Raw genomic sequence first — 22677 nt, forward strand, 5'->3', positions numbered from 1 at the left:
AAGGCAAAGAAATGGAAAGTAAGAGAGGAGATAAAGACAAACTTCATCTCCTTTGAAATGTTGCCCCGACCACCCTTTCTGCACTGCTCATGATTAAGAATCAGGAGAGGACGAATAAGTAGGTGGGTACAGTTTGCCTCTAATTTCTTTCACCATCTATTTGTCTATTTTTTTTTCTGATTCCAACACACAGCAACTGTCCTCTAATAAAAAAGTAATTTTCTTAAAGGTGGACATTGTGATGGCCTATGAAAAAAATGGTAATATTTGTGCCCTTTTGTGAAATTGGCAACATTTTTCTTGTAAAATTGTTTTTACAATTCAATCTTGTATTTACTGCAGGTTAGATTTTACAAATAATAATCATCTCTGATGGCTGAGCACCTTCTCCAGCACATAAGCCATCTAAATTCTAATTCATCTCAGTGATTTGAGATTTTGATGGGCCTCTGTAAACAACTTCTAATATTTTCTCAATTTTGTGAATGCTTCTGAGGGAGATATTCAACAAAAACTGCCAGCATGGAGATAATGATATATGGTAGAGGGAAAAGCCAGGCTTACACCCCACCACAGGTTTGGTTTATCTTAGAGATCAAGGGGTTATTACACTCAACTCCCTTTCTTTGAGGAAGACACTGTTGCTATGGTTTCTTCTATCCCCAGTTACACAGTGCATGAAAAGGGAAAAAAAAAAATCACAGAAAGCATATCCAAGGAAACAAGAAACTATGATAAAACAATGGGTACTCATGAAATGTTAAATAACCTTAAATATACTACATTTTTCTTCCACTCCTCACTCTACCAAACCCCCAAGCCACTCAAACACTTTGAACTTTCCAAGGCACTGCTACGGAATTTAAATACAAATTGATTAATCTAAAATTAAGAAACAATATAGCTTAAACAATATAAGATATGTTTCATATATTCTGTAACTTGAGAGAAATAAAAATAAATAAACTTGCCGCAGAGATTTGTTTTAAAGGAAACTAATTGAAAAGTAACATGTAATGGAGCCAATATTGACTGACTTGGCCTATCTCCACCTGTGCCATTCCCATGATAATTAGTTCAGTGCAAATGTTGGAAATAATGACCTTGAAGTACAATTTGAAGTTGGCTCTGAAATCTTCAAAGATATATTTTATCATTTTCACGAATATGTTCATTAGAAATATACTCATTTAGTTTGAAATTATTTCCTAGAGCTTGATAGCACTATAGTCTACACATTCAGGAGAATGGTTCTAATATAGGGCTACTTGCCTTCAAATCTCAACTCTGACAGTTACCACTATAAAAAAATTAGTAAACAGAAACTTCACTTAAAGTGAAGTAGAGAGGCCAGAAGAGGGAGCTCTCAAATCAACTGAGTTGCTGAAGAAATATCTGGCTTTTTGTTTAAAGATCAGTGTTATCTATGATGCAGTTTTCTCATCATAAAATGGGATAATAGTCATATCATAGTCATAGCGTTTTAGTATTTTTGGTCTATATGAAGTGTCAAATAAATACTAGTCACTACTACTAATAGAACTATCATCTTTTAAGGTAATGTTTTGTGATTATTAACCAGATTGTCCAATGAGAATATCATTATGGAGTGTTTAATATACAATATATAGGTAGATAAACTAAATTCAAACCTGATCCCTGCACATACTTGCTCTGAAAACTCAAGCAAGTTAAATTACTTGAGTCTTGGTTGTTAGTAGCATGTACCTGTTTCAGAAGCTAGTTTTAAAAATAAATTGCATCACTGAATAGCTTAGTTAGCTGCTGACACATTGCAAACATTTTTTTTCTCCAGCCATTTAGAATAACCAGTTTTTACCAAAATGATGTTATAGCAATCATCCATTAAAAATAAGGTCCTTGCACCAAGTCACATTTTCCAGCCAAATTTTGGTGAGGACTATTTTTGAAATAGTATATATAGTATTTGATATATATATGAACTATTTTTGAAATCACATATATATAATATACATATATATGTGATTTCAAAAATAATCCTTTTTTTTTTCAATTTTTAGATGGTAAAACATACCCATATCATTTAGTCACATTTCTGTCACTGTTGTATTAAAGAAGGAACAAGTTTAGAATGTTTCTCCTTAGGTTTAGACTAAATGGTGTGTCAATGCTAAATCCCCTTTTTTGTTTTCCTTGTGGTGGAGACCTGAGAAAACTTCACGGAGATGGGGACAAAGATTCAGTAAGTGAATCAAAACTAAAGACAAAGCAATCTAATGGAAATCTTTACTGGAACAATTATTCAGAGGTCAGTTAGCTGTGTGATTAGAAAATTATACCTCAGAAACATAAATTGGAGGGCTAAATTTTTTCTTACAGTTTTATTTTTTCTGTTGGGAATGGGATATTTTAGATGAACTATTTTGTCATTAGTCTTATTAACTCTTTTAAATAAATGATGCCTTTCAAATTAAAAGTTGAAGTCCTGATTCTACATTTAAGCCATTTCTAAAGGGCTTTGTTTTTTTGTTGTTGTTTGTTTGTTTGTTTGTTTGTTTATTCTCTTACCTAGAAAATAATGGCATTTCAAATTTCAGTGACCTCTCAGGAATTACAGAAGCAAAGAGATGTGTTCCTCTGCTAAAACTTAGGAAGAGACTAACATGCTGTAGGAAAAGTAATGATAGGCTGTAGAGACTCTCAGAACATTTGAACAGGAATGTGATTTTACTCCAATGATTTTAAAAGAGAAATAAAACAATTCAGATGATCTTGCCTGGAAGTTGTTTTATTTTCAGTTCTAATTGACTTGTATAACACTCTTACATAATGTGCAGTAATACATAACTTGTTCTTTCACTTAACTCTAGAAATCTATTCCTTAAGGTGGGGACACACTCAAGTAAGAAAATTACATTCTTCCCTGAATCAAACAACTGTTTTGTTTTTTTTTTTATTTTGTGTTTTTTTTTTTGTAGTTGAAAAGTATTTTCCAAGGATTACTACCATCCATCGAGACTGTGATAATATCAGCTGCAGTAGAACAGTGTACTGGACTAAGAATCAAGAAACGTGATTTTATTTTCAGTTTGGACACTAACTAGTTCTGTGACCCTTAGCAAGTCATTTCATCTATCAGTTTTCATTTTCCATCTGTTAAATGAAAAAAAAAAAAGAATAAAAAAAAATAAACCAGGTGGCTTCACAGAATTATAAAGTGTTAGAGATGAAATGGACCATAATCTAGAAATAGAGGATTTTGTTTTACAAATGAAAAGAGAGAGCTCCAGAGAGATATAGTGTCTTATCGAATGTTCATTTGAATTAGTGTAAAAGTGAAAAATACAATTCAGGTACAGGTATTCTGTATTCTGATTTCAATCCAATGCTCACTCCTATATGTTGAAATTTTACATACTTCTCTATTAGCCAAAAAAACATAAATAAAACACTTTTATGATTTATAGATTAAATAAATATATAATGAATATACAAGTACATATTTGTTATAAATTTATTTTAAATTTATATATACTTATAAACACCTAAGAATGTTTATTATATATACATATTTACTATGTTAATATAAAATGTATGTACTTATTATATATAATATTTTATTCATCTTTCTCTTGTCCAGATCATCAATAACGTATTTTTGTACATTTTGCGATTTTTTTTGAATTTATAGGAAATTTGACATTCAAAAATCTATCGATGTAATACAAATAAGTCAATATTTGTTCATGATTATTTGACAACAAAATTAGTAATCACTGAATGTAGTTTGGAAACTGCTTACATATAGATAGACAATTTTAGGAAGTTCTTTCCAATTACACTAAGCCATTGTGTAGAAGTTTCCAATAGGAATAAAGAATTAAACCTGTATAATATCACAGAGGGGTATTTTGTGGGATGACATGGTGACTAACTTCCAAGGTCCCTGTAGGATTTTATTAACTTGCTGAATTTGGCCGAACTTTGGAAAACTGATTTAGCAAATCCTTATAAATCTTATGTTACTAAGAAACACTCAGGACTCATTCAAATTAACTAAGCTCATAGGAAAAGATATATAAAACCACAGTTACTTAACTAGGGTACAACTAAGATATAATTCCCTAAGGGACTATGGAGTTCTGTCTTTCCCTAGGGGACTATGGAGTTCATTCTCCTTGTAGGTGAAACACTATGGTAGTCAATTTACAGTCTGAAGTTTGATTCCATGAGTTTGAATCAGATCAAGGGTAGCTAATCACTTACTGTGACTACTTAGTGTTGTCAAGTGAGATAGCCAGTCATTTCCTTGGCGAACATGTCCTCTGCTCAGATAATATGCTACCTGTTCGTAGATTGATTTAATCTCTGACATTCTTGTTTTTCCCAAAACTCGTATATATTGTAGATTGAGGTGAGGAAATTTCATTTGGTAAATATTTGCACCAACAGTAGTAACGTACAGTATATTTAGCGATAGAATGGAAACGAGAACAAATGCTTTCCAAAGCCTTAGAAGAAAAAGTACTTCAGCCACTAGTTCTGTGAACCATTATTCCCATAGTTGCTGAATTGTGGGCATTCTGGCATCACTTGTGGATGGGGTTAAGGAAAACAGCTACACAACAACGCATGTGGAAGTCCTTGTATATTTTTAGCAACCAGTTCAGCTGATCTGGTACACACTAACTGAATATCTCTCCTAAATGTTGGAAATCTTTTAAAATATATTCCTTTTTCTTATCCTGCTTACTTCAACAAATTATAACTTAAACTTCTTTTAATGTTTAAAGTAGATGTTTAGAATATGAGTTATTGCAGCAAGTTATAGTAGTGATACCTTCCAGGTTTCCAAACTGCACCAAATTATGCTAGACTACTAGGATTTTTGGAGTGCTTGTATCTGTTTTGAAATCTTTTTTTTTTTTTCCTGTCTCTTCTTATCAGGGCTGTCACTTCTCATTGCACTTTCCTTGCACTTTCCTCTAGCAACAACCTTCAAATTTTCAGAGAATGAATCTAATTTAAATCTACTCTGAGCAGGAAAACCCAGCCAATTTCTTAGGTATGTGTGTAAAATAATAATGAGTGAATTCCAAGTCATGGCTCGAGGAGCTAAATTATAAGTAAGGAACATACATTTTAGTTTTGGACCTTGTGACACATAAGTTGTCGATTCTGAATTTCTTTTCCGTGACTTCAGTGTCATTTCATATACTAAAATGTTCCAGTTTGACTCATAGTTACCACGGGATAATTGATCAATTGTGCTTCACATTATTGCAGAGGTTGACAATCAATACCTTACTAACCAAACTTAGCAAGCAGTTGTGTTTCGACTGGCCAAGAAAATATTGGTTTAGTGCAGCGATTTTTTTAAAGTTTTGGTAATCAACATTTAAAATCAGAATATTTTAAATGTAAACATGAATCTTTAGGTTCTCTTGAAAAACAGAAAGTCTGGCAATATTGGACTCATTTATTACCATGAAAATAATTGGTGAGAGCTAAATAGGAGCTACATTTTTTAGATTGGGTAATGGGTAGAAATGTGTTCCCCCAAAAAGATTTGCTGAAATCCTAACCTGAGTACTTCAGAATGTGACCTTATTTGGAAATGGGGTCATTGCAGATGTAGTTAATTAAGATGGTGTCATATTGGAATAGGGAGGATCCCCTAGCCCAAAATGACTGATTTCCTTATGAAAGGAATGCAATGTGAAGAGAAGGAGAAATGCAAGGAGGAGAAGGCCAGGTAAAGATGGAGACAGATTGGAGGTAATCAGTGGCTAACCAACTCACAGGGCCACCAGAAGCTGGAAGAGGCAAGGAAGGATTCTCCCCTATAGGCTTTGGAGGAAGCATGACCCTGCTAACACATTGATTTTGAACTTCTACCCTCCAGAGCCATGAGAAAATATAGTTCTGATGTTTGAAGCCACTCAGTTTATGGTATTGTATTATGGCAGCCTTAAGCATCTAGTACAGATGGAATTTTCAGACCATGTAGTTGATTAAACAATCAATATTTCTCCACAAAAATCAATTGAATGTTGAATAACGTATGTATAAAATTTTATCCATACACAGATAAAAGACAAGGCCTTGACAAGAGAGAGGCAAAAAATGAAAAATGACCCCATTAAGAGTAAAGTTTTGACCATCGGAGAGTGGAATAGAAACCATCTTTTCATTGGTGAAGATCACAGAGACAGAGATGCATATCTGTGTCTTCCTAATATTCATTTTTTTGGGGGGAAAAGGAATGGGGGGGGGGCAGGTAAAAACTGACCTGAGGATTTCAAACCATAGGCTTATAACTTCTCCAGGATGAGCTTGTAATTTTAACTCCAGTAATTGCCTAGCAAGCTAAGAAATTAACATAACAAATGATCACAGGCTGATCTCACTTTTAGGTCAACAGTAAAACCCCTTTGAAGAGATCCTCAAGTGGGGCCTTGAAAGACTCCTACAGAAGAAAACACCTCAGTCCAGTGAATAAAAAGCTTTTTAAATTTTATAATAATTTTAGAAAAATCAACAACAATAACAAGACCACCAAAAACCTACAATACATAGTTGTAATCCACTAATATAAGATTGCTTAAAACACAAAAAACAGCATTAGACAGACCTTCACAGATTTCATATGGGCAGTAAATTATCAGACTAGATCATGAATTATGTTTTAGAACATTAGAGAATAAATAAAAAGGGAGGAATTCATTCAACAGCACATATTTATTTCACTTAACTAACATTTATTGAAGACTAATTATATCAGGCATTTTTCTAGTTACTCAGAATACTAAAATTTACCATTATCACCGTTTACCATTACCCCACCACTGCCGTAATGGAATTTATTTCTAATTGTGAGATATAGATATAAATTAAATATCACTATACTTCACGGTGAAATGTGCTATAAATAAAAATAAAGTGGGGCAGTTTGATTGGGAGCATCAAGGAAGGGTGCAATTTCAATTTTATATTGGAGATCAGCAAAAGCTTCATTAAGAAAGGATACTTGAGCCGGAAAGAAGCAAGGAAGAAAGTCAGATGAATATCTGAAAGATGAATATTCCAGGGAAAGGAAATCAAAAATGCAAAGGCCCTGAAGAGGTAACTGTGAAAATAGTGAAGATGCCTGTATAGTTGAGTAAGACTGAGTGAGAGAAACAATAGTGGGGGTGGTAGAATATGAGATTCAACAGGAATAATAGGATACAAAAGTAAGAAAAACTATGTTTTCATAAAGTATAAGAAAGGTATAAAAAAAGAACCATATTAGATTTTTGATAAAAGAAATTGTTAAAATATAAAAATTGAATGGATAATTAAATTGCAGATGAGACAAAGCTTAAAGGGAGAATTGAGAAAATAAAGGAAATACTAAGAACTGAACCAGAAAGCATCACTTACAAAGAGAGAGACAAAAACTATCAAAGCTAGGTTAGACATGGTCAAGAGAGATCCAAGATGGTGGAGTATTTATAAACACTGTGCCTGCATCCTTCTATAAACACATTAAAATTACAACTAAATTATAGAATAATCAACCTGGAGACCAACCTGAAGTCCAGCCAAACATAAGTTTTATGACTAAATGTATAAAGAAAAAGCCACATCAAGACTGGTAAGAGGGGCAGAAATGCACAAAGAGCCCCAAACCTCCCTATGGTGGTTGAGAATAACGAGGGATATCTCAGTCGCAGAGGTTCTCCCAGAAGAGCAAGGGACGCCAGCCCTACACCAGGCTCCCCAGCCCAGAATACTGGTGTGGGGAAAAGGAGCCTCCACAACATCTGGCTGTGAAAAACAGTGGGGATTCTGACTGTCTGGGTGGGATGGAAGCCTGTGGAGAACCCAGACATCCTCTTAAAAAGTCCGCGTACAGATGCACTCACAGGCATTTACCTTGGGCTCCAGTGGAGGCGTGGTGACTCAGGAGGCATCAGAGACATTCCCGGGTTGGGGGGGTGCACACTGAGGTGTGTGGCTTTGAGGGAAAGACTGGAGGACAGACGGCATTTTCCCATGAGGGGTCTTCCAGTGCAGCCGAGAGGTGGGAGACATCTTTCTTGTGTTAAGTCTAACCCCATAAGCCAAATCTGAATCTGATTGGTCTGGTGAGCTCCACTGCTCTGCCCTGTTGACTCACCTGGGACCCTGCCCCACTCAGCTCTGGCACAGCCAGAGGCACTTTTTCCATGAGCAGCCAGCTCATCCTGCATTGCACTCCTTCTTGGAAAACTATTGGAGTCCACGAGCCCCAGGCGGGTGGTGACTGGCCTCGGTGTGCTCTGAGACTTTTGCTGAGTAGTTCTAAGCTTGGTATGGCACCAAACTAGAATTTGCATTAATCTGGTGACCACAACTCTTCCTACTCTGCCTCCCCCAACTTGCATACCGCACGAGGCTTTATCAGTGGCTGAACCTTAAGGAAGCTAGTGGTGGCAGCAAGCTTCAGGGTGTCCTGGCATTTTATGGAGCTACCCCAGGACGAGTACGGGTGGCAGATGTCCTCAGTTCACAATGTGGCCTCTCCCATGGGCCTCCAGATTTAGCACAGGCAGTGAACAACCACAGATCTTACAACCATGAATTACATTGTAGCTCCTACCAAGCAGTCCCTGAACAGTCACAGGCAATGAGAGACCTGAGCCTGCACTGGAGCCTCTTCCAAGAGGCCCCAGAACCAACATACTTGGAGGTGGGATTCAGACCATAGCAGAACAATGCCCAATTAGCCCAACAAATGGCACACACAAAGGGTGGTCTCAACAGGCACCAGAGCCTGCTGGGGCAAATCCCACTCAGTGGGGTAAGCCCCCCTTGCAGCAGCCAACAAACTGTGAACATGGTCAAACACCACAGCCAATCAGCCTAAGGGTCAATCCCACCCACTGATGTCCAATAGCAATTAAGGCTTAACTATAACAGGAGGGCACACACAATCCACCCGAGGGACACTCCCAGAGCACCTGGAACAGGTGACCAGGGATACTTGCCAGTGGGCTTCACAGGGCACCCACTGTATAAGGCTACCCAGCCAAGACTGGGAGACATAGCAGATCTACCTACTATATAGAACCACACACAGAAAGCCAGCCAAAATGAGGAAACAAAGAAGTGTGTCCCAAATGAAAGAACAGGAAGAAACTCCAGAAAAAGAACTAAATGAATGGAGGCAAGCAACCTACCAGAAACAGAGTTCAAAACAATGGTTATAAGGATGCTCAAGGAACTTAGTGAGACTTCAACAAAGAGATAGCAAGCATAAAAAGAGACATGGAAACCAGAAAGATGGAACTATTCAGAAATAAAGAACAGAGTAATTGAAATGAAGAATGCACTAGAAGGAATCACCAGTAGACTAGATGAAGCAGAGGATCGAATCAGCAATTTGAAAGACAAGGTAGCACAAAACACCCAATCAGAATAACAAAAATGAAAAACAATCCAAAAAATGAGGATAGTTTAAGAGACCTCTGGGACAACATCAAGTGTAACAACATTTCCATCATAAGGGTACCAGAAGGAGAAGAGAGAAAGCAAAGGGATGGAAAAAGATATTTCATGAAAATGTAAAAACAAAAACAAACAAACAAATAAAAAAGCTGGGGTAGCAACACTTAACCAGACAAAATAGACTTTAAAACAAAGACTATAACAAGAGACAATGAAGAACTCAGTAATCCCACTTCAGAGTATTTATCCGAAGAAACCCAAAATGCTATTTCGAGGGGACATGTGCATCCATATGTTCATTGCAGCATTATTTACAGTGTCCAAGATATGGAGGCAGCCTGGGTATCCATCAATGGATAAATGGATAAAGAAGAGGTGATACATATATACAATGGAATATAGCTTAGCCATCGAAGGGAATGGTATGGTATTACCATCTGCAGTGGCATGGATGGAGGGTGTGCTCAGTGGAGTATATCAGACAGAGAAAGACAGATGCAATGTGATTTCACTTTTATGTAAAATCTAAGAAAAAAATTAACAAACAAAACAAACAAACTCATAGATACAGTGAACATTTTGATGGTTGCTACAAGGGAGAGGGGTTGAGGGTGCAGGTCAAAAAAGGGGAAGGGATTAAGAAGTACAAATTGGTGTTACACAGTAGTCATGGAGATGTAGGGTATAGCATAAGGAATATAGTCAATATTGTAATAACTATGTATGGTGTCTGATGGGTACTAGATTTGTTGGGGTGATAGATGGTTGGGGTTTGGGGAGCAGGGTGAAAAGGTGAAGGGATTAAGAAGTACAAATTGGTAGTTACAAAATAGTCATGGGGAGGTAAATAAAGCATTGGAAATATAGTAAATGATATGGTAATAACTATGTATAGTGCTAGGTGGGTACTAGATTAGTCAGGGGGATCAACATCTTCAATTATATAAATGTCTAACCCCTATGCTGTAAACCTGAAGTTAATATAAAATAATATTGAATGTCAATTGTAATTGAAAAATTTTAAAAGGGAGATAATGGTGAAGAGGAATAAGAGGTACAAATTTCCAGGTATAAAACAAATAAGTCATGTGGATGTAATGGACAGCATGGGGAATATAGTCAGGAATATTGCGATAGCCTGGTACGGTGTCAGATGGTTGTTGGACTCATCATGGTAATCAGTTCTTTAGTTATACAAATGTTGAATAACTACTGTGTATACCTAAAGCTAATATAATATTGTATGTTAGCTCTGTTTTTTAATACAAATTTTTAAAAATAAATAAATAAAATAGAAGCTAGGATAAAAAAATTTTAAGCCATAGGATAGAGAAATCTCATATATATCAAACAGCCATCCCAAAAATAGTGAATAAGATTGGAATAGACCATATTTCAAATGATACTAAATTATAATTACCCAGAATTTTTTAACAAAATGATTCTTCAGATTTAATACGTACAATAAATCCTAAGCAGAATAGATGGATTTAAATACATATCCATGCAAAAATAGCAAGTGCCACTTGTCATTAGTTTTCTATCTTACCTGGTTCATTCAGTTTACCTGCAAGTTTCCTTAAAAGTACCTGAATTTGTGACATTTTCAGGACTAAGTTTTAAATTTATCGTCATAATCAATGTGTATTAACTCTCCTCGTGAAAAGGTATTTTTATCATCAGGTACTTGATAAGACAACTGAAAATAAGCTTTGCCATTTCTTTTTCACTATGTAAATCTCTTCTAATTCTTTTTTACTTTGAGAAGAGAAAACAGATGGAAATGTGTAGAGAAAGACAAGGAAGACTGTCTTCTGACACTCTCAATTCCAAATTTCAGCATCTGCCTAAGGTGGGATTTCTTTTTACGATGATATATCAAATGCACTCCTCTGTGCATTTGGTTAATCTTCACATATTACCAGAGATAACTTCTTTGGACATAGGTCTTTCTCTAACTCTGCTTATCATTTTCGCTAACCCACTCTTTTTCTTATTCGTAGGCAATTTAGATAGAAGGAATTTTATAATTTGACTTCTAGCTAATACATAAGACTTCCAATGTACAAAATTATAAATTTTGTGCAGTATTTATTTTTAACAAATAGTATCTTCAAAGCACACTTTTTCTGGAGGTAGAGACAAAATATTGTGACAGGTAAAGGAGGAGGTCTCTAGTCAGTGAGAATTTTCACAATTTTCTCACCCTGATGCATCTAATTTAATTTAAAAAATTGAGGCACTGATTCCCTTGCTAGAGAAAATAAAGCTAAGAAATTAGTGTGTGTGTGTTTTTCAAAGTTTACAGGCACTTTAAAATTTTAAAACAGATAATAAATGTTCATAGTTAATATTGCTCTAAAATGAATTCGTTAGCTAAATTTTCCTTTTCACTGACCCGATTCTGGCCATACTGATTATATTAGAGAGCTTAATGTGCTGTGTCAGGGCTCAACTAGAGAAACAGAAACCAACAGGAGTCAGATGTTAAAAGGTATATATTACATAATTGTTGGAGTTGGCAAGGCAAGTCTGAAATCTGGAGGGCAGCCATCAGGAAGGACAGGCTGGGAATCCTGGGGCAAAGGGTAAGGCAGCTGTCCACAGGCAGAATTTCTTCTTGACTCTCCTCTTTAAGGACTTCTGACTGATATATATCTCTGTGCAGGGACAGGGGAGCAGGTAGCCAGGAACTTGTCCCACAGAGGTGTGGAGACAGTGGAGTGAGGGCAAGTTCACATGTTAAAAGAGGCACCAAGCTCCTTGGCCTACGCTCCAGAGCCAATTGGGCTTCATTTACAAAACCCCAATTCAAAGATGAAATTGTTAAGAATTTCAAGAAAATAGCCACAAAACATTACACCCCAAGAACAAGGTGCCCTTCTGAGCATGAGGCACTGTGCAGACTGTACTGGCCACATGCCCATAAAGCCAGTGAGAACATGTGCTTCCCAGAAGGTGGGGCCTCCTAAGGCAGAAGGAGAAACATTTACTTCTAAGAGGAAAGTCTTCTTATCAAAGCCTGTACCATCAGAGTGGATTAGCTCTCAGGAATAAAGGGATGCTAATGACCCATTATAGCCATTCCTTCAGACTGGAGACAGGGACCCGTAGGAGATGAATATGAGACTTGGTCTTCCTTTTCTTCATATACTTATGTTTATTCATTCAACCAACAAATATGTATTTGCTAGAATTCTACAATGTATTCATCTCTCTGCTAGTTTATAGGAGCACAACTGGGAACAGTATATGGTTTCTGGCTTAGAGAGCCTCACACTTGAACCTAATACCATTATATTCCCTGTAGTTCTTGAAATATTTAGCCAAACAACCCCCATGGTTATTTAACATAAAATAAATATTGAACTTGATTGAGTGAATGTTAGAATGTGTAAGAATTACAAGGAGCATGTAAGTAATGAACCATTAACCTTAAATCAAACCCTATCTTTTTCTGAATGTATTTCAGCACTCCTGAAACTTACTGATTCAAGGTGCCCATTTTCTTTTTCCTACACAGAGACATTAAACTCAGATTGGTGTGATTATCTTGTAAAGGGTTGTAGTAATGCAGGAGAAATGTCATGTACTTGACATTTTAAGTCTTTCTAAATATGTCGTCCAAAAAATATTCAAACTGTGTTTGAAAAAGTCAGCTGTTTTTAAAAGTTCACTTAAAATAACAATAAATAGTAGTCTCAATATTTTTTAAAAGACATATGCCTGGTCTTACATGTAATATTAGTTAGGAATATATTCAATAACAGGTAATAGAAAACACTAATTAGTAGCTTAAATAAATCAGGGGTTCTCTTTCTCACATAACAAAAATTGCAGAGATAGACAGATGCTGTCATTGGTTCAATGGCAGAACATTTTGGGGGCACTTCTCCCTGAGATTCTAGTGAATCTTTTTTAATGCGTTGCTTCATTCTGTTGCAGCTGCAGACATTATACCACTAAGGAAAACTTCGTCACCATGCATTCCTATGTGTATGGTAAACAAATTTGAAAATAAATATGCTTTCTCTTTTTTGTGCTAGTCAGTTCTAAGATGAAGCATATATTCCCATTTTTGTGCTAAACAATATTGGGACTAGATTAAAAATAAGTTAGCTATTTGTTTCCGGAAGTACTTGTTCCTTGACCATCTAACTTACGGAGATTGACTCTAGCTTATCAAGACTTACTTCAAGACTGTCATCTCATGGTGTTCAGCAATACAAAACTATTATGTCATATACTCTGCCTTTTCAGGTCCTAAAGCCCTAAAACTATTCTCCTGTAACTCCCTCCTTCTAGAACACTGCTAAGAGTCTCTCAAAGTCATATTCTCTCTCCCTGCAGGATGATCAGAAGGTTTTTCTGGAAATCATTTTTTTTTTTTGATTGGATACACAAAAGTAGGAAGAAGGGCATTAACAATATATGTTCCATTTATCACGAAATCGAGTGTTCCCAGAATCATTACAGTAGATTGGTTAGATCTCACTGGCCAGAATTGACTCTAACTAAAAGAAAAGGTGGAGGATAAGAAATCAATCGAAATGTATCACCTATAGATTTCTACATGTTCACTCTAAAGGAAATGAAAGCTCTTTCAGCAAAAGAGAAGGTGAGAAACAAAGGAATACTGGATAAGCAACTAAACCATGGATGTTGCTTCTGGAAAAATCAAATAGCTTTATTCAAAAGAACATAGGATAACATTTTTACAAACAAACAAGTGTTTGTAAAAATGTAGGACATTTTTGGAGAAAAGTAATGAAATATGAAGTTGGATATTCTTGTAAATGGAAGAAAAGATTGGACGTCTCTAGCTCAAATATAAATAGCGTAATTAGAAAAAAGAGAACAAGAGAAGAACTAAGGTGTATATGTAAGCTACTTAAAAATAGCAGCTTCTCTGCGAAGGATAATGCCTAGCAAAATAAGAATCAGAAGACATTTGTTCCTCCTTCAGAATTTAGATTGCAATATTTTTTAGAATTAGTATTTTTCGTTAGGAGAGTATGTGTGTGTGTGCGCACATATTTGGTTCAAAAGCTCTACAATGAACAATTGAGAAAAAGCAAATGTCACTGACATTCTTACAATTCAGAATGTTGGAGAGATTGGAACAGATTCTATCTTGACTAAGGGCATCAACAGAAATTACTGAATATCATGCTAAAGCTCTTCCATCTTTCTTTCCATAGTTCTCTCCCTAACCATTCATTCTCTTTCCCATCTTACACACAAATACATACTGGGGAATTATGTCAAACTAAAAATCCAAGCCTATTAGGTGTCTGAGTGCCCTGAATTGTTGAAAGGTGAGTAGCACTTCTCATGGGTGAAATTGGGAGAGAGAAGAAGGAATCCAACAGCAAGGAAACCAGTGAAACCCAGAAGGTTCCACCTTACAGATAGTTGAATGTCTTAAGTCTCAATGGACATAGAAAAAGCCATATTAATGGCACAGGTTTATTGATAATTTGGGGAAATTGTAGGGAATTGTGTCATAGAAGATAGAATATGTAAAGAAGTCAAATATACATGTAAAACCTTTGAAAGTGGTGTTGTAGAGCAAATATACAGATCATTAAAGGAAAAGTGTGGTCCACTCTACATGCCCGACTGAGAAGACACGGGACCCAGGAACCCCACTGTGTCCAGCTATTCTAGAAAAGTGAACGGGGATGCATGACACAGCTGGACGAGGTGAAGAAGAACACTTGATTCTAAAAAATAGTTCAAGATCAAAATGCCTGTTTTCTGTCATATATCTGTGAAAGGTGGAATGAATGCTTGGGTTATATTCCATCATAGTCATATATTGCAGAACTCCAAGCATTTCTCAAAAACACATTTGCTGTAAATAATTAACCTGATTCTGTTCACAAATGGTAAACTACATAATAAATAGCCTAAGCTACAGTTTCTCACATCAATGATGTTTGATGATCCCTCTCTCCTCTTTGAAAAATCTACAGTATATTAAGCTTCTTCTTTTCTGAACTTTCCTTCTAATTCCTTAGTACATAGGACCTTATGTACTATGTGCTGGTTTAATGAACTTTTGTAACATTAAGCATTACCCTTTTAAAAGCAAAAACTGTGTTTTTTCCTCGAATCCATTCTACACAGCACTGAAGAGTTTTTGCTCAATGAGTATATATTGAATTAAATAAATTAAAAGATAATTCCAAACACACACTGAATGTATTTAAACTGAATGTTTTTAGAATGCTTACAACATGATTTAGATTTTTTCTAATAAGAAAAAAGTTCAAAAGGAGAGGTGATTTATGGTGAAAATGGATAACATGACTATATGCAAATGTATATTATCTTATTTCTCTAAATCCTACTTTACAGTCATTGAATCTGAAAACAGTAGACAAGCGTATGTATGGGAAAATATAGGAAACTGGTTAAATTGAAAAACAAAGTTCTTCAAATTCCCACATATTAAAAAATATTCAGTTACTCTACTGGGATTTATTTTATTATCCCAGAACCATTACTCTTATCTCAATATAGGACTTAACTAGGAAAAAGATCAGCGGTTTTAATGATGTATTTGCAAGAGTGATATTAGTTAAGAACTATGGTACCTTCTTCTTTAATAGTATATATAACATCTAACGTGCTGTACTCAATAATTGTCTTTCCTTAATTTCTTAAGGTGACCTTATACTATTTTCAGAATATTGAGTTGTATAATTTCCTTAAAAATTCATTATGAAGATAATATTAATCTTCTTAAGAAACTCCATCACTGTATTACTATAACTAGAGGCCATTTAAAGGGTTTTAAGCTCACCCAATTTTAAAATATTGAAGTGCTTACTTGGCCTCTTATTCCTGTTACTGATTCTTTGTTTAATTTTTGATAATAAAGGCCGATATGCCTTTTTCCCCCAGCATAATTTTCCTCCTTGGCAAGTTGCCATATCAAGTAATTTGGATACTTGGAAGATGTGATGAAAATAGGTATATAGGTATGAACTGTACTTAAATTCTGTTCAGGGCAAGTTAGGAGCAGGGTAATTAATTGGTGTTCACACGCCTCTTATCCACTTTTGTCAAGAGGCTGTACCGGAAAGAGGCTAGCTGTTAATTTGATAATCACCAGGAATCCTTCATGTTTCCAGATAAAACCTGGGCTAGAGTCTACAACCTTTAAAGCTCCATAATCATGACCTCCTCCCGACACACCAATTGTTACACTAGAAAGTTTGAAAAGAAGCATACAGGAATTTCTTTGCATTTGGAAATAATAGTAACAATTTGTGTAGCGCAAATGGCCACATATATCACAATATCAAAATGGATGTATTCACAGACATTTTTATCTTTATATAAAAAAGAGTCAATCCCATCCTTTTTTTTTAGTTTCCTTACATAAATAACACAAAAGAGAAAAGTAACAAGAAAAATACCTATCTGTTTCCTGTTGTGAAGATTAAAGAAACAGGATGTGATTATAACTAAGTTCACTTTCTGCTATTAAACATTTATCATGCACACATCAGTACAGTTATCTATCTGTATACCTTATGAAACCAGAAAATAGAATCTTACAAATATTATAATTAACCAATATTTTAATTTACTTGTGAAAAAATGGAATGGAAAATGATACCGAAATTACAGTATACAGTACTAGTTGCACCTCCCATTACAATGCTGTAATCAGCTTGCAACAATGTGCATAAATAGCCCAGAGCTAGATTTGAATTGTGATTAATAATTTAAAATAGGTAAAGAATAAGATTTCTTCAAATACAAGTTGAACAGCCTGAGTACTAGATGAAAAAACATCAGAAACAATCAATAGACAGTGGTCAATAATAATTGTACTTTTCAACTGGGATGATGGTCATAGTTTCGACACACACACACACACACACACACATAAATTTACTATATTGTTTTCTGAAAATCAATCCAACGTTAGGAAACTTGGCAGCAATTTGTATGTAACTTTGGGGGTATTTTTTAAAATTTTTCTTCATTTTCTTATTAATAATATTAAGTCAAACCAACAGGTCAACAAGCTTGGTAAGTAAGTTAACTGTTTAAAGATATAACCAATAGGTTTGGGACAAATATTTTGTTTGGTAGCCTGTCTTTTGTGCATAAAGCCATGGTTTCAATTAGAATAACTGGTTCCTTTTCCATTTTCTACTGCCTCTAACTTACTGCATCTGAAGAGTTTATATGCATGGACACATCTCAAACAATATGAGATGAAGTGTATTTTATATCCTTTGAGCCAAAGACAGCAAACTTTTGTGGGTTTAGTTTTTGATGGGTAGATTGTTGACATCCTATTTTTGCCAACGGGGGCTATAAAGTATCATCATTGAGACTGTCGACGTCCCTAAAAAAATAACTTGAAAGCTGAATTGTGTGAACTAGAGGAAGTTTAAGTTCACCTCAGGCTCAGGGAATTGCACAAATAGCAGTTTAATCTGTAGGGTGTCCAAGCCAATCTTAAGGGGGAGCTGAGTCAGGGTTTGGGAAAATGGGATCTTTTTTTCTTTTTCTTTTTTTTATTATTGATTAATTTAGAAAGTTTCAAGCTGCCACTTAGGATTCCAAATTTCATACCTTTAAACATCCTACATTTTCTTGGGCATAATTAGGATTACATTGTAAGATCAAAGTTTTAGGGGATATTTGCTTCTAATATTTTACATAAAATCAAAGAAGACTTTTATTTTTAAACAGAGAATTAATATTCAAAAATAACAACAACTTATGCTCATTTCTCACCAAAGCCAATAATCCTCCCTGTAAAAACTTGGTGTATTAACGTTAAAAGTACAGTAAGTGTAACTATACAGACATGTTTCTAAGTATTACAAAATAAATACAGCTAAATATTATGCAGTCAGGGGCAGAGGCTCTGTAATCAATCAAACATGGTATAAATTTCATATTCTGCAATGTATTAATTGTATGACCTTGGGTAATTTGTTTATACTCTCTCGTGTGCAATATCCTCATTTTTTAAATTGAATAATGGCATTTCTTTAATAATGTGCTTATGAAGATTTTAAAAATTAGGGCATTTAAAGCAAGAAATTAAAATTTGCTGTTTTACTACTACTACTACTACTACTACTGCTGATAATAATAATAATAATAATAATAATGCTGATTGTATCTTCTAAAGAAGTATGAGGACAGTTTTTTGAGAAAATTAGGAAATGATTTTTTTTTAATATGCACCATAATGGGTATTTAGGATGTAAATTATGAACACAGGTAATATTTTAGCTTAGTGCAATGTAGCATTTGGAATTTAAAAGACAGGACTACTGGAGTGAAAAAATCTGGAAGTAACAAAAAGGGAACAATGAGAGAACGGTCTAGACACAAGGGGGACATAGATTAAATTGAAGATTAAGTTCCAACAATAGTGTAGGCCAAAGTGAACTATTTCCAGTAAGAAATTCCAATACCAGCGATAACTAAAGGACAGTAAGCCCAATGGAGGTAAGATTAAATAGTAAGCTGTTTTCTGCCCTGAATTGTTAAAATCATGCCTGGGTTGGGCTTGGTCTCAGGGAATCAATAGGTGCAGGCAGAGGACAGGAGATAACCAGTTTGATGGAGACTTAGATTGACATCTACGTGCATCTGCACGCAGGAAGGGGAGGGCTCAACAAAGAAACAATGGCTTCTGCCAGCTCCTCTGTCCAGGAGAAAGCTGCCCCTCCAGTCCTCACCCTGCAGCCAGATAATCCAGTTCCTCCTCCTGAGTCCCTGGCACCTTTCAAGCTGCTGCCGCAGCACTGGAGCTCAGAGGGCGAGTGAGTGAGTCCGCCAGCAAGTAAGTCTTGGTGTGGTCCCTTTAAGAGGAGCGCTTGGGAGGGTAGCTGCCCACCGTCTCACTCAGCTACATCTCTGCTTGTTTTCACAGCCAGAAATTGTGGGTACTTCTGTTCCCAGCACTGAAGCTCTGGGTTGGTGAGGGTCTGGAACCCCTTGCCTCTGGGGGGGACCTTTGCAGCTGAGATATCCTCCTGATTTTTAATTGCCACACATGGGTGTGGGACTAGCCTGTTCTGTATCTCTGCCCCTTCTATCAGTCTCCAGGAGGCTGCTTTTGTACGACAGTAGTTGTATGGCTTTAGCTGAACTAGACTTCAGGTGATTCTCAGTATTGGTTGTTCTGTGGTTTAGTGGTAATTGATGTGGTCCCGAGAGAAGGTGAGCACAATGTTTACCTGCTCCACCACCATCTTGATCAGAAATCCCCTTAGCCCCTTCTTTACCTCTCTTCCAAAAGCCCTTTAGAATCAATTGCCTCAAAAATCTAAAATCTGTTTCTTGAACGGAAATGTCTTGATGTGTATTCCTTTTTGAAGAAAGAAAGCAATTGAGGATTTCTCGGTTCTGTTTATAATAAGTCAATTGGATTTTTATTTGGTGGTCATGTCTCTCAAAAGCTATTATGTATACTTACACATTTTATATTTTCCCTAAAGGATGGTTAGAAAGTGAAAATGAAGGGCATAAGCATGTTTAGTTTCAGGAGAAAAGAACAGAAACCAGGAGCGCTTAGAATTGGTGACATGTTTAGGAATGGAAGGAGTATTTGCTAAACCAGCTATAATCTCCATTACATCAAATTTGATGTGGGATAAGGGAATAGCCTACTGGTGCAGGCCTCAGAGGGTTGCATTGTCTGCAAGTAATTTAAAAACAATAATAAAAGTAATGCAGAATATGCATGACAATAACCGTAAATATGGTGATGAACCACTCTCACCCAAATATCACCCCGTCCTCCTTTGGCATGTCACTGATTCTAGGAATATGTTTTATTAGAATTTTAAATACCCCGAGACCAATACATGACTTCGAATTCTTCTAGAAGGAAGTGGTCCTAGGTCTGCATAGCTCCATGCCTTCTCCCTCTCAGAGCTTCTGACCCAGCAATAAGAGCTATCACTAGAGGTGTGGAATTGGGGTGATCCCTAAACTCACTGTCCCAAAGTGAAGAAAAGAGAGACCCCTGGACCATATTTCCAAAGTACAAGAAAGGAAACGTTTTTCGAATGATACTCAAGATTTTGCCTTTTAAAAATTAGGATTCATGGTGATAATATTTTACTAGTATCATACTTCTGTTTGCTTCATTGTGGATTAAACCTTTCGGTTTTGTGCAGTAGGGAAATGTGACTGCTATAGTGAACACATTGTTTCAATGGTAAAATTCAATCTGTGTCCCAGATACATGATACAAAGGAATCTTTGGAATACAATATTTTGATACATTGGAGACTGCTTGTAACAAGAGAAACTTGTATAGAACACATATGTGGTTCTTTCAGGTTTCTTGCAGACATTGAATAACAGTGAAGATTGTTTTTTTTTTATAAAGTCAGGAAGTTGAGGTACAGCTTATTTTATTCCAGAGTCTAGTTAGAATTTTTCTCTAAAATGAGAAATGGAAATGGATTCTGTCGCTCTTCTATATTAGATCTATGCTGTGATGCTTGTAATGCTTTAATAGAGCCTCATGTATCAGTCAGCAACTGGATCATCCACTATGGCTCTACTGATGAGAATAGGGTTTTGATGATATTGTGGGGTTTCTTTGGCCACTGTTGATTCTTTGTAGAGTCATGAGAAATAAATTCAGAACGGTTAATTTAACAGAGGAAATGCAGTGCTTGGACAAGAGTAACAGATACATGGTTAATTTAACAGAATCTTATATATTATTTCAGGGCAAGGGTTCTGAGAGAGAGAGAAGGGGAGGGAGGGAAGGAGGGAAGGAGGGAGGGAAGATAGAAAAAATGATTTTGTAACATTCAAAGCTAAAAAAAAACTTTTCAAGTCCATTTACATCATTCCCACTGAATGACACATTTTTATAACTCAGGAGTTTGGCTATATAGTGCAGTGTGCGGTTAAGAAAATATTTTCAGAAGACAAAAGATGGCTGTGTTCTTAAAGATCATCTTGAAGAACTCTAATTCTTCTCCTGATCATTTGGTTTTTCATAATTTTTCATATTCTCTCGTCTTGGATATCCTAGAGCTCAAACCTCAAAGACCTAAATTTGGGACTGTAGCAGGGGGTGTAATAAATGAATACAATGTCAAGAGGCATTTTGATTAATAAAGAGATCAAAACTCTGTTAGTTATGTAGGAAAGGAACAAATACCTGCTCATTCAAAACCACCTTTCTTATGTGCAACCGCATGGGTGGAGGAATGTCAAGTTGTTAAATTTCCCTCTGTTATTACAATTCAGCCTAATTTTGAGTGTTCTAGCAGGTGAATAAAAAAGACCAGCTTCTTAATTTACGTGAAAAAAGACCCATTACAATGATGTAAATTGTGTTTGTAACTTCAGGGTGGGACTGCACTTTTCCTCCGGGTTAACACAATATGAGCTCCTAGCTCCCTAGTTGGGTAATTCACTTAATTTGTATAAGACCACCTCCATAAATAGTATAAAAAGGAATTTGAATGGATTATTTATAGGACTCCTGTCACATCTAACATTCTATCTTTTCAACAAGGGTATTGTAACAAGAAAATTAAACGTCCTGCATGAGAACATTTATTCCCAACTTTGCACAGTTCAATTAAACATAAGATTCCAGAACATTAGCATTTTTGTGGTTAAAAAGGTCTCTAATAGAACAGACAAAAATGAACTATAGAGTGATAAAAAAAATACTTTGTGGAAATATATGTATCCAAATTCATTTAGTTGAAAGTGATAGAAAAATCTAACTCAAGCTTGGTAAGCCAAAAAAAGCAAGAGGAGGAGAATTTAATTGGCTCATGTACTCTCGCAGCCCAGGAGTAAATTTAGTCTCATGGTTATCTTTACCCAACAACTGATATATCCAAGACCTAACGTCACTTTCTTAATTTCTTAAAATTGTTAACCATTTTCAGAATTTCCACTTTGGGTTCCAAGTTGTCTGTCAAAAAGCTGTAGAGCTTTCTGTTATGTGTCCCCCAAAATTCATATGCTGAAATCCTAACCTGAATGTGATGATATTAGTAGGTGGGGCCTTTGGAAGGTGATTAGATCATGACAGTATAGCCCTCATTAATTGCTCTTATAGGGGATCCCACAAAACTCCCTAGTTCTTCTATTATGTAAAGATATTATGTAAAGACCACTGGGTCTGCAACCCAGAAGGGCGCCATCACACAACTATGACCTCAGACTTCCAGAAATGAGAAATGT

This window comes from Rhinolophus ferrumequinum, chromosome 8 (genome assembly GCF_004115265.2).
Source record: "Rhinolophus ferrumequinum isolate MPI-CBG mRhiFer1 chromosome 8, mRhiFer1_v1.p, whole genome shotgun sequence".
Classification (NCBI taxonomy): domain Eukaryota; kingdom Metazoa; phylum Chordata; class Mammalia; order Chiroptera; family Rhinolophidae; genus Rhinolophus; species Rhinolophus ferrumequinum.